The sequence below is a fragment of the Stegodyphus dumicola genome, chromosome 7 (assembly GCF_044657685.1).
Source record: "Stegodyphus dumicola isolate Sdum_Otavi_A_Nest chromosome 7, ASM4465768v1".
NCBI classification, from domain to species: Eukaryota; Metazoa; Arthropoda; class Arachnida; order Araneae; family Eresidae; genus Stegodyphus; species Stegodyphus dumicola.
Genome location: NC_140774.1, coordinates 59,888,602 through 59,900,952, shown reverse-complemented (window position 1 = coordinate 59,900,952; position 12,351 = coordinate 59,888,602). Strand labels below are relative to the sequence as shown.

The following is a 12,351-nucleotide window of genomic DNA, read 5'->3' as shown; positions in this document are numbered from 1 at the left end:
AAAAACAGTTATTTGGTAGCCAGACCTAATAAACCTAAGAGATCAAATTTGAAGTACACCTTACTTGTTCTTACTAACTTCTGCTTAATGAATTAGAATTATTCTTAGAAAAGAACCTGAAAAACTGGTGAAACATTTCATGCTAGAAAACAAGATATTAGAAACTTTGAACTCATTCAATAGAAGAAAAAAGTTATTCAAAACGTAACTCCATAACAAAACATTTTTTTTCTACTTGATCGTCAACACATGAGGCTTTTAAGAAATACCTCCTACAAGATATGTGGCCACTATTTCTGTGCTGTCAGAATATGAAATTCGTATAAGGAAATCAATGCACTTCGAGGAGAAGAAAATGACCTTAATTTGATAGTTTTTCTACCTAATAAATTTTTACATGTTATGAGTTTCTTTTTCTTAATCTAGGCGAAATAATATTCAACACGTAATAACAGCATAAAACCCACAAAAGAAGTGTTCCAGTGAATTTTCAGTTTCTAAATGCTGTTTAAATTTGCTTCAATCAAAGTTTTTGTATATAAATAATTACGGTAAATTGAAATGAACTGTTTTTTAAGCGTTTACAGTTAGTCGAGTAATATAATATTTTTATTGAAATAAAAATTATTTTTAATGTGCAAGATTACTTTTCTTACAACGCTGGGCTCATGGTTCTTAAATCCTCTTGTTGCTAAGTTCAGAAACCTGTGTTATTAAAATTATTCGAATAGTTTAACTTTTATTACGGTTTCATATTTTTCATTTTAACTTTCACATGGTTGCGTTTTCAACCATATGAAAGTTAAAATGAAAAATATTACTTGTACGTAAATTTTAATATATGTAATAATTTAATGTTTTTAGAAATAGTTCAGTAGTTTTACTTTTAAACAATGGCTTTGATATAACAAGCATGTTTAATTAGTTCATCAAAAAGTTGTTAGAGACACTATCAAATCAGGAACTAGCATATTTTTCCACTCTGCAGTTTTACTGCAAAAACAGTGAATTATCCCTTTAAAAATGGTTAAAAAATATTTAATTCCTTTCATTTTCCAATTATTGAAATTTTTAAAATAATTGAAATTCTAACTAAATCCTTAGACAAAAGGTTATTCAAGAACTATACTAAAGAAATGTAAGAAAGGGGTTAACTTCAGTTACAAGCGGAATTTCAGATAATGTTATTTTCTAGTAGGTAACTAACAAAAAACATTTAAAATCCTCTTTAATTGTTCTCCTGCCACACCCTCCCTTCTGAGGCCTTCTTTGGCGCCCCAGGTTCCATAGGGAATAAAGCAATTAAGCAAGGCTCTCCTCTCTTTAACTGCTTTTTCACACAGCTGGGGGCAAAAGAAAAGGAAGGCAATGGTTTCCTGCCTGAATAGCCAGCGGCCAGTTAGAAAACTACATGACAAAAGCCCACAAGACGAATGCCCACTTAAAACCAGCACACATTTTCAGGAAATCCAAAATAACTATGACTTCCTGAAAAATTTTACGAGTAATTATTATGATTAAAAAAATTAAATTTCAAGTGGGAATGAAATTAATTTATGTAAAATCCAAGTTGTCAAAATTTAACTGGATTATTTGAAACCATGCTTTTTATTCACCATTAAAACGGTGTTTGCGCTTAATCATAATAGAATACTGTACTTTTATTTTTTTTTCGTTAAAATGAAAGTTCGGCTTTAATTCTCCATATTAAATTCATATAATGCAAAATTTTCTGTAGTGTTAAATTATTCATAAATTATTCTCTGTATATGATGAAAATTTACATACATATTATACTCCTTATAATTTTGTAGAATTAAAATAAGCTGTGTGGCCAGTATTCCCTTTCACCTCCCTTTGTCACACTTATACAAAGGCACTTCCATTTCTTGCGTAAATATAAAAACAAAGATACATACATGTATATGTTTTTAATTATATTATTTTGATTGACTCTCTGTACTATATATATATATACGAATTTAATTCAGCCGGAGACGAAAATGAAATGTGTTCCGCTACTTAAATTTATTGTTCAATTATTTCTTATTCATTTATTTTTTATTTTATCTCTATTCATGACGTATATATCGGTGTGGGTTTTTGTTAGTGTGGACTTTTATCAGCGTGCCCTTCTATCTATGTGGGCTTTTATCTGTGTGGGCTTTCATCAATGTGCGCTTTCATCGGTGTGGGTATTAGTCGCGTGGGCAATTATCCCAGTGGGGTCATTTTTGTGGGCTTTTGTCGTGTGCACTTTCGTCCTTTTGTCTGGTCACCGCATGGACTTTATGTATTTCCTTCACAATGCATTTTGCTGTGAAATGACAAACATTGTACAGTTAATAATTAAAAATAAAAGTATGTTTTGACTAACAAAACTAAAGAAAGGAATATTTATACATGATTAATAAAAATTAATTATTCATGTAATATTATATCTAGAGTAAGGTACCATCCTTATACTCATTATTGGAATTGTCGTATATTGATACTTTGATACCCCCCTTACTTTGTTTAAAAATTTGAAATTAGATTCCATTTACTCAAAAACCAGTATTATATTTATTTGTTCCATCTGCTTAGTTACACTTAAGTGATTAAAGTTCTAGTCATTGTACAAGGCATATATAATAAATATGTTTTTCTCCTATCTAAAATATCTATTTGTAAAATATCTTTTGAAGTAAATCTTTTAATTATAATAATGATTAATCTTTTATGTGGTAAGATTATGTAAATTATGTATGGATATTAGATTTAAGTGACTGAAATTTAAAAATTTCAATGGGAAAGTGGTGTTTACTTGGAATATTCCCATGATTCTCGAGTTACCTGGAGTCTTGTTAGACAACAATGCTGCATAAATGTACTAGACCGTTTGGCAGATGAAGCTACTATGTATTTTTCTGCATTGCATGGAAAATAGAGGTGTGTTCTTATACCTGTTACCCATCATCTGGCTCGTAAGTATGAATAAAATATTAAGATACTTATTTATTGATCTATTATTTATTGAAAAATATTTTTATGATATAAATCCAGATGTATTGCATAGTTACAAGAACTATCTATTAGTTTTCATGTTAGTTCTAAGCTTTATTGTAAATTTTATTTTTTTACTTTGAAAAAGAATAATTGTGATGAAATATTATATTCTGGATGATTATATATCTCTAAACCACAGAATTTCTAGCAGCAATTTGCCATCAGTGTCAACATTAAAAAATCATTATACTGAATAATTCACCTTATAGCTGTAAACTGCTAATATTTTGATACAATTGGACATATTATTTTAGGATATGTCTCTTAATCTTCTCTTAACTCGTTCCATACTCAAATCATCCCCTTAGAAGCTAAGATTGATAATACTCGTCTCCTCAAGCAACAATTGGATGCTGTACGAGTCGCATCGGACATGGACCAGCATACACCTCTTACGGCAAAAGCAAACTGTGATACATTGAAAGTACTGGAGCCCCTTAAGGGTAAGTGTGTTTTTAAATATCTCAGTATGCTAAAAAAACCCTTAGATAGCCTTGCTAATGCTTTTAATGATAATTTTAAGTTAAATATAAAAAGAAAACAACATGAAATCTCGGATAATTCAAACGCTAATTCTAACCACGAGGATGGTAAGCCTATAAGGCATACATACGTATAGTATATTTTTCAGTTGCAATACCTTATTACCACTGAGAATTTTTTGCGATTCCCAGGACGCCATAATACAGTCAAAAAGTCATTAATTCAGACACCCATAATCCGGAATGATCTATAATCCGGACCTCAAAGCTACAAACTTTCTGCGCATGCGTCGCGTTTACGTGTGCTCGTAAGACCTTTACGGCTGTTACTTTGCCTGTGCACATGCGCATAATACGTTTACGCATGCGCGTTTAACGTATAACGGACGGTATAAGCTGAGCTAAAATTATCTAATTCAGTTAATGTTGCAGATTGCGTTGTTCCTTAATCTTCGAATTGGATCAGGCTTATTATTTTTTGCAGACTGTTAGAGCAATTTTATAAAAGTAAGCTTGAACTTTCGATTATGTCAAACAGAATTTCCGATATATATTTACTAATATGTACAGGATCTACAAAGCAAAAGTATGTTTCGAAGTCCATTAAACAAAAAGTGGAATTGCTGCAAAAAATGGAAAAAGGCATATCCTTTGTTTCTTAACCATTCCGAAATCTGTTTATCAATTTCATGCTGCTCTGCGGGGGGGACATCGCAGCGCGCAATGAACTGGAAGTTGATTTGTCAGCACTATCCTTATCTTCAGGGCAAATGTTTTTATTTTATTCGGCTTATAATTCCTTACTAAATGTAGTATTTCATCTCGATGTATTCCGTCTTTGATATGATTTAAATCAAATTCCTTGTCATTATAAATATCACAAGTACACATCAAATAGTTTTCTGGTTGCAATTTTCTAATTTCGACTATGCTTAATGTATGCTTTACGCATGTGCTTGTTGAAAGAAATGTTTAATAAAGTAAACAAATAAATATTAAGCTTTCTTTTTTGTAAATTTTGATACCCTTTAGATCATAATTGTTCTTTATTTCATAAATAACGGTTTCATATTTTTAATTGTATAATTTCTGCATGCCATCTTACCAGATTTAAACTGATGATCTATAATCCGGAATCGCCAAAGTCCCGACGAGTCCGGATTAACTACTTTTGACTGTATTTACAAAAATTCTGTGGAACCCAATAAGTACTGCGCAAATCCGACACATGCGTGAGTGAAACTGTCAATTTTTTCTTTTGTACACTTGCAGTTTTAGGTCACTACATTTAATTTCTAATTTTAAGACATAGAACAATGTGAACATTTTAAATAAGTAACAGATGAAATGACAGCGTCACGTGCAAAGCAAGAAAAATGAACTTTTCTATTATAAAATGAAGGCGTCGAAACGGATTCATTTTTTTTTCTTTGTCTGTATTGCCATATCTATTTTAAGATGTATTGTATTATGTAAAAATATTTGGTAATTGTAAAAGTATTATAATAAATTAAAGAAATATCAAAACTGCTAAAATTCTAGGCAACCCCCTGCTGCAAGTCCAGCGACTCCAGTTTAAGAAACCCTGGTATAGACAGACAACCCGGCGAAATTACGCCCTAATTGAGATACAGACATAAAACTTATATCAAAATGATGGGGCATGCATTTGCAGTTGAAAGCAGCAAAACGCATCAAAATGGATCATTAACTTTCGAGTCGTGTGATTTCAAAAGCATTTTCCTACAACTTGCATTCTATTTGAGATGCAGATATAAAATTTGTGGAGCATGAAATTGCTATTGAATGCAGGAAACCGCATCAAAATCGGACAATCGGTTCCCGTGTAAAACAGATTTTAAAAAACTGTAATTCTTAGAGATGCATCAAATTTCATTGCCATGAAAAATATATTTCGTCCTCTGGACCCTGAAAACGATACTAATTATGTCCAGAATGCAGTTAACACTGTAAATCAACGAAGCACTTCAAGTCAAAATTTACCTACACCACCACAACCAAAAGTTGTTCCTCCAGTCAAAAATTCTACAATGATATAACCAGGGCAAACAAGTCCACAATACCAATTTTAAATCATATCAAATCCGAAGAACACAGGAAAAGGCCTAAAACCATCCTCAGAGACATACAATAAAGGTTTTTGATAAACGTTTAATTACTGTAAAGGCCCTTATTTTTGCAGGCCGTAATTTTCACAAAAATGAATATATCGGTGATTTCGCGAGTTGAAAATTTCACGAATTTTATATGAACAGAACAGAAAGTTGAAAAATTTTAAAAGTACTTAAGTAAAGTTGGGGGAAAAAAAAAGTATTTCGCAAAGCTTTGATTTTTGCGATTACGACGGGCTCACGAAAATAAGGGCCTTTACACCAGTTTAAAAAAGACCCAAAAAACTAATTAATTATTCTTTAACTAATTATTGTAATATACCTAATTGCCTAGCTTAGCACCAAAAATTGGGAAAATTAAAATTTTTATTCCTATCGGATCACTAATTAATATTGAAGCAGGCTTAATTTAATTTTTCCATCATGTCCTCTACCCCCTCATTCACTCAGCCATCCCTTTAAATTAGTATGGATTGAAGACAAGAAAGAATTTCAACCAATCACAAAAATGCTGGTGGAAAAAATTGAAATAAGTGAGAGATGGAGCGCTTAACGAGGATCCTTAAGCGCTCCATCTCTCACTTTGTAATCACAGTTCAACAGCTTTCGGCCATGAAGGCGGTAGCTATCATAATCATACCACACACTTTACAACCAATCACGTTCGTCTCGATCTAGTTACTCAACCGTAAACCACAGAAGGATTTTTCGCCGATTTAATGGCTATATCCAAACTAAAGAATAAAATTATCATAGGTAGAGACTTTAACTCACACCACAAAAATCGGAACTGCAGAAATGATAATTCAAATGGTCACATTGTTAATCAATTTGCCTCAACGGCCAACTTTACTGTTGTAGCTCCCTCCTACCCAACATGCTATAGATCTGCAAGCATTATTGAATTTTTCCTGCTAAAAAATATTTATCAACCATCAAGGATAGAAAGATTACGTGAACTATTCTCTGATTATAACCCTGTTTTAATGGAGGTGAATATCAGTAGCTATAGTACATCACACAAAAGAGCCTTTATTATGAACTGGGTAGCTCTAAACAACACTCAGTACCCGTTACCCGCGATACACAGTGAAGACGAGTTAGACGCAGTTATCGAAGATTTTACTAGCACACTTAACCGTGCTCTGAAAAATAGCAAGGCGGTCCCGTTGACTGGTAGGGCCAGAGATCCTGCTATTAGAGAACTTTTAGCTAACAGAAAGAGAGCTAGAAAAATATGGCAGAGGACCAGATGCCCAGAAGTTAAGAGAATTTTAAATCGGCTGAATCAGGAAGTCAGTACACGCACAAAACAAATGGTCTAGATATTTAGAATCACTCTCTACTGATGATCATGTATATGGAAAGCTGCTTCTAGATATAATAGATGCTACACAAATATTCTGCCCCTTAATGGCCCCTCTGGGATCACATACACAGAAACTGAGAAAGCTGAGTCACTAGCTGATCACTACGCTACTCAGTTTTACATTAACATCTCACACCCAGACACAGAACGCACAGTTAGTTACACTAACAATTTATACTTTTCATAACCAAAAACAGACAACATCCGTCTTGCTAAACCTTCGGAAGTTAACACCGCCACCTCCATACCTGTCCCTTTCAATGATGTTCGATCGATTATTGCGGCTTCCCCGCTCTCTCCAGATGAGTATGCGATGAGAATCGCTACTCAGATTGAATCTGCTCTCATCTGTAAAGAGTACTCGTCCCCATTCATTGTCTCTCCAATTCCGGTGTTCCCGGCACCACAGAGAATGCCTTCTCCGATGGGCAGGCGTTAGAGGTACACACCGTACAGGGCGTCGTGCAAACAGACCACCACCCTGCAGTCTTCTGGCCACGGTAAAACGCAATATCTGTCGTCCAGTCGCCTGCGTCGTGTGTCTAGCGATTTCTCCCGCTGTCTGCCGCCTGTTTCTTCTGGCCTGTAAGGCAATATACCGGTCATCTGCAGGTGTGGTTCCTCGTGAACGACCACTACTAAACCCCCGGATAGCTGTTCCTGTAGTTTTAAATTGTCTCCAAAGTCGTGAAACGATGCTGTGAGCAATTCCGATCTCTGCAGCCACACTTGTCACACGGCGGCCTTCCTCCAACTTCCCAATGACCTCGGGTAAAAGCATCCAGATGTCATCTAACAGATTGATTATTCGCCATTTCTCGCTGAGGCAGCAACTCAGTGTGATTTTAACTGCTATACGGTGTGCAATCTCTTTGCCAGAAATACTGATCTTTCACCGACAACATGCTTTATACAACTCAGACACTCCCCCATTATATCTACCTGCATATCTGCGCAAGTGCTACCGTAGATCACCTTACTTAATCTCGGGATTGGTCTTTCTGTCCGCTCTGCCTCTTCGTTCAGCTGATATGCTAATTTTTCGACTTTGTCCTTAATTTTTGCACACCAGTGTATTTCACGTGCTATACACAGGATAAGGTACAACCCAGGAACCTGGAAATGATGTGTGTCTTTGTACCCTTCTAAAGGAGTATGGATTGAAAACAGCCTAGGCCTTCCCCGTAGCACACTGTAAATCACACTTCACCCAATAGGATTACTCCTCTGCCAGCCAACAGAAGTTCAACAAGCTCCCGCCTACCACCTGACTACTGAACCATTCAGCCTTGAATACTCGAGGAGAGGGGGAAGAAAAAAGAAGAAAAGGGCTTTTTCTTCTCTCTCCGCCCCCGATTGCCTCTGCTGCTCACACTCCAACTAGCTCTAGGTTTTAACTTCAAAACTCATCATCTTATATTTGCTGCAAACTCTGCCATTACTACTGATTATAATGTCACAATTGCTTTCATTTCATTTCACTGCCATAACTGCTCTTCGAATTTTTATTTTTACGAACTTCAGCAACATTATTTCTTTAACATTCGTAAAAGTATTAACTTACTACACTGGGATAAGGCTATGCCCAGGAACCCACTACAACTGAACATTAGTTCATCGAGGAAGGGCATACTCTAAATGAAGCTGCAGATGTCCAAATAAAAAAGGAAAAGAAAACCTATTCACAATAAATTGTTTCAACAAAGGAAACGATTGTGTGATTTTAGATGACAGTCGGAGAGTATTAGTATCAAATATTTTATTTCATCATACCACCAACAAATATTTTCTTTTGTTTCAGAAGCCCATCAAAAACTTACATGACAGCAAATGCAAATCTAGTATAAATAACGTTTATGTTGCTAAAATAAATTCTGATTTCCAAAGATGGCCTGTTTCTCGCATTGTTGGTAAATCATGGTTGATGGGCATTAAGAATGGTCTTTCCTCTAATTCACTGGACACACACAAATTAGCAGCACGTTGGTGTTAATTCTTTTTAATTCTGTATTAAAATATACAACTTTAAACTTAGTTGACATATGCGGCATTTGAAGTGCAAATAATAAAAATTTTTCTTAAATACTATGCTTTGTTGCTTATCTTTTAGAAATTTAAAGACCTGGAATTCTGCAATTCTGAGTAAAAAATGAAAATAAAAAACAATTAACACCAACAAAAACTTGTGGTAACATGACAGACAAATTATTACAAATACTACAAAAGATCATGCCTTTTCATTTTATTTAACCATATGTTAAAGCAGTATTCTTTATTAGACCTGGAAAAGTTAGAAACAGGAATATATTTTACTACAAAAACTACACGACAATTTTGAAATTAGAAGCTTTTCTGTATGAATTCCACTCTAAAACAATGCAAGTGCAGTCTTGACGATAAGAAAGTCAAATTTATTGAAATTTAAATTTGTATTTCCATTTTAATTTTCATTTTCCTAAAAACATTTGTCAACTTTGCAGGATTTCATCTTCAAGTATATATGTACAGACATTTAAAGTTCTGATGTATTAACATCTCGTGGAAATACACCTATCCCTCGATTTATACAGTACTTACCTGTTTTACATGATTTCAGTTTTACACAGTTTAAAAATTAACAGATTTCAAAAACTTAGTAAAATAGTATTTGCTGCATAAATGCAAATACATACATTTGAAGTCATTTTTTAATCTCATTTCTTTGGTAACACTGGTGGCAACAACAAGGATGGGGATTCCCCGTGTTAGGGGAATCTCAATAGTATGTATATGTATTTCATAACAGTAAAATTTTAAATTATATGGTTCACGCGAACTAATGCAGTATCAGTATTTTAGCAGCAAGGATTACATCATTTTTATCTACATATCTGAATGTTTACTAGCAAGTTTTCAACATTTATAGTTTTTGTGGCATTTTTTATAATTTATGTAAATTTTTTAAAGTATTATAATGCCAAAACGATTTTTAAAAAAAAATCAAAAATGAAATTAGAAGCAAAAATTAAAATATTAGATCATCTATGTAATAGAGAAGGAGTAACAAATGTTGCTAAATTTTACTCCATGAATGAAGCCACAATAAGGACAATTAAAAAAAAAAAAAAAATGAAGACTCTACTAGAAAAAGAATTAGATATGGGTAGAAGACGAAAATTTAAAATGGATTCCAATTGATACTGATGCTATTAGAAACAAGGCTTTAAAAATTTATAAAGCACTTAAGAATCGGTCACTATCGACTTTATCAGATGAAAAAAAGGTATCTTTTTCCACAAGTCATGGTTGGTTTGAGAGATTTAATAATATTTAAACAAAGGCATTCTTTACATAATCTAAGATTGAAAGGAGAAAGTGCATCTGCTGATTCGAATGTAACAACAATATCCAGCAAAATTTGCTGAAATCAATTGCCACGATCTCCTACATTTCTGATCAGATCTTCAATGCTGACGTGTCTACGTTGTTCTGAAAAAAAAAAAAAAAAAAAAAAAATACAGTCAAAAGTCGTTAATCCGGACTCGTCGGGACTTCGGCGATTCCGGATTATCGATTTTTCCGGATTATAGATCATCAGTTTAAATCTCGTAAGATGGCATGCAGAAATTCTAAAATTAAAAATATGAAACCGTAATTTATGAAATAAAGAACAATTATGATCTAAAGGGTATCAAAATTTACAGAAAAAAAAGCTTAATATTTATTTCTTTACTTTATTAAACATTTCTTTCAATGTAAGTTGTTTAAGTTGCTTCATTTTATGTGATACTAATACTTTCTCTTTAATTCTATAAACAGACATAATTTCTTTTCAGTTAAAAAGTTCTGCTGTTCAAGTCCCGTTAATTGCTGTGCCGAGAATACCGACTAACTGGTCAATGGAAATTTTTTCGTTTTCACTAACCTCTCTGTCACATTCTTCATGTCTTTATCCATTTTTTTCAGCAATTTCACTTTTTGTTTGTTGGACATTGAAACATACTTTCGTTTTGTAGATCCTTTGGAAGTTCCAGCATCGGAAATTCTATTTGACATAATCGAAAGTTCAAGTTTACTTTTATAAAATTGCTCTTACAGTCTGCAAAAAATAATAAGCGGGATCCTATTCGAAGATTAAGGAACAACGCAATCATTAACATTAACTGAAATAGATAATTAGATAATTTTAGCCTACACCGTCCGTTATACATTAAACGCGCAGGCGAAAACGTATTCTGCGCTTGCTCACACGCATATGCGCAGTAGTCAAGTTCTTACGCGCTCGCGTAAAACGCCTGTGCTAACGCGGCACATGCGCAGAAAGTTTTTAGCTTTGAGGTCCGGATTATAGATCATTCCGGATTATAGGTGTCCGAATTAACGACTTTTGACTGTACCTTGCAAATCAGCTAGTGGTCATAAGGTAGTGAAAAGTCATACAATTTTTTTCTGTTGCAATGCTTCAGGCAATTATATAATGAAACCATTGGTTATTAACAAATCAAAAACACCATGTTCATTTAAAGGAACAAATATAAATAACCTTCCCTTTTATTGGATGCCTAACAGGAAAGCACGGGTCACTGCCATAAGGTTCAATGAATGATTTCTTACCATGTTTGTCCCAGATGTCAAAAATTATTTAGGTAAAAAAGGATTGCCTTTTAAGACTCTTCTTTTAATAGATAATGCACCTGGTCATCTTCAAAATTTACAACACAAAAAAGTAGAAATAGTCTTTTTGCCCAAAAAATACAACTTCTTTATTACAGCCATTGAATCAAGTAATATTTTCTGGCTTTTACAACATTGTGTATATCAAACAAACCTTTAGGTATATTTTAGAAAAAATGGAGAATAATGAATCTTACTCTTATGGATGCTTGGAAGAAATTTACAATCTTAGATTGTGTTGGACTGTCATATACTCAGATTAAACAATCAATGCTCAACGCATGCTGGAAAGCAATACGCTGGATGTTGCTAAAGATGAGAATGATAGATTACCATTAGAGTGTGAATATTCTCAGATCACTAAATTGGCTCAAACTGTAGTAGGAGAAGGTTTTGAGGATTTAGCTCAAGCATATATTAAAGGAATAATGGTTGATGAAGAACTAAATGAGGATGAGTTAGTTAACATGATTCATGAAACAAATAAACATGATGAAGACCAATCTGAACCAGCTGTATTCACAGCTAAAGTCATCAGTGTAGGACTTGAATTGGGAAGAAAATTAGGTAATCATTTTTTACAATATGACACAAATGTCGAATGAAATCTCCGATTCCAAGGGGAGCTTAGTAAGTGTTTAAATCTATATACGGATGTTTAAAAAGA

General features: G+C 33.6%; 1 protein-coding gene and 1 long non-coding RNA gene across 9 annotated transcripts in view; one reads left to right on the top strand and one right to left on the bottom strand.

The window, feature by feature from the left end:
- Nucleotides 1–12,351, bottom strand: part of LOC146996207 (cullin-5-like) — a 64,744-nt gene that overhangs the window by 16,060 nt on the left and 36,333 nt on the right. The window contains exon 4 of one of the 4 annotated variants that reach the window (XM_085820315.1): nucleotides 10,444–10,499. The exons of the other annotated variants lie outside the window; for them this stretch is intronic. The gene's annotated coding sequence lies outside the window, so the exon portion shown is untranslated. Of the gene's footprint in view, nucleotides 1–10,443; nucleotides 10,500–12,351 lie in introns of those variants that run through there. 4 annotated transcript variants of the gene reach the window in all.
- Nucleotides 1,376–12,351, top strand: part of LOC146996205 (uncharacterized) — a 244,862-nt gene continuing 233,886 nt past the window's right edge. For 2 of the 5 annotated variants that reach the window (XR_015042056.1, XR_015042057.1), the window contains exon 1: nucleotides 3,195–3,491. This is a non-coding gene — a long non-coding RNA (uncharacterized LOC146996205). Of the gene's footprint in view, nucleotides 3,492–12,351 lie in introns of all 5 variants that reach the window. The other 3 variants (XR_015042055.1, XR_015042053.1, XR_015042054.1) reach the window with 3 other exon arrangements.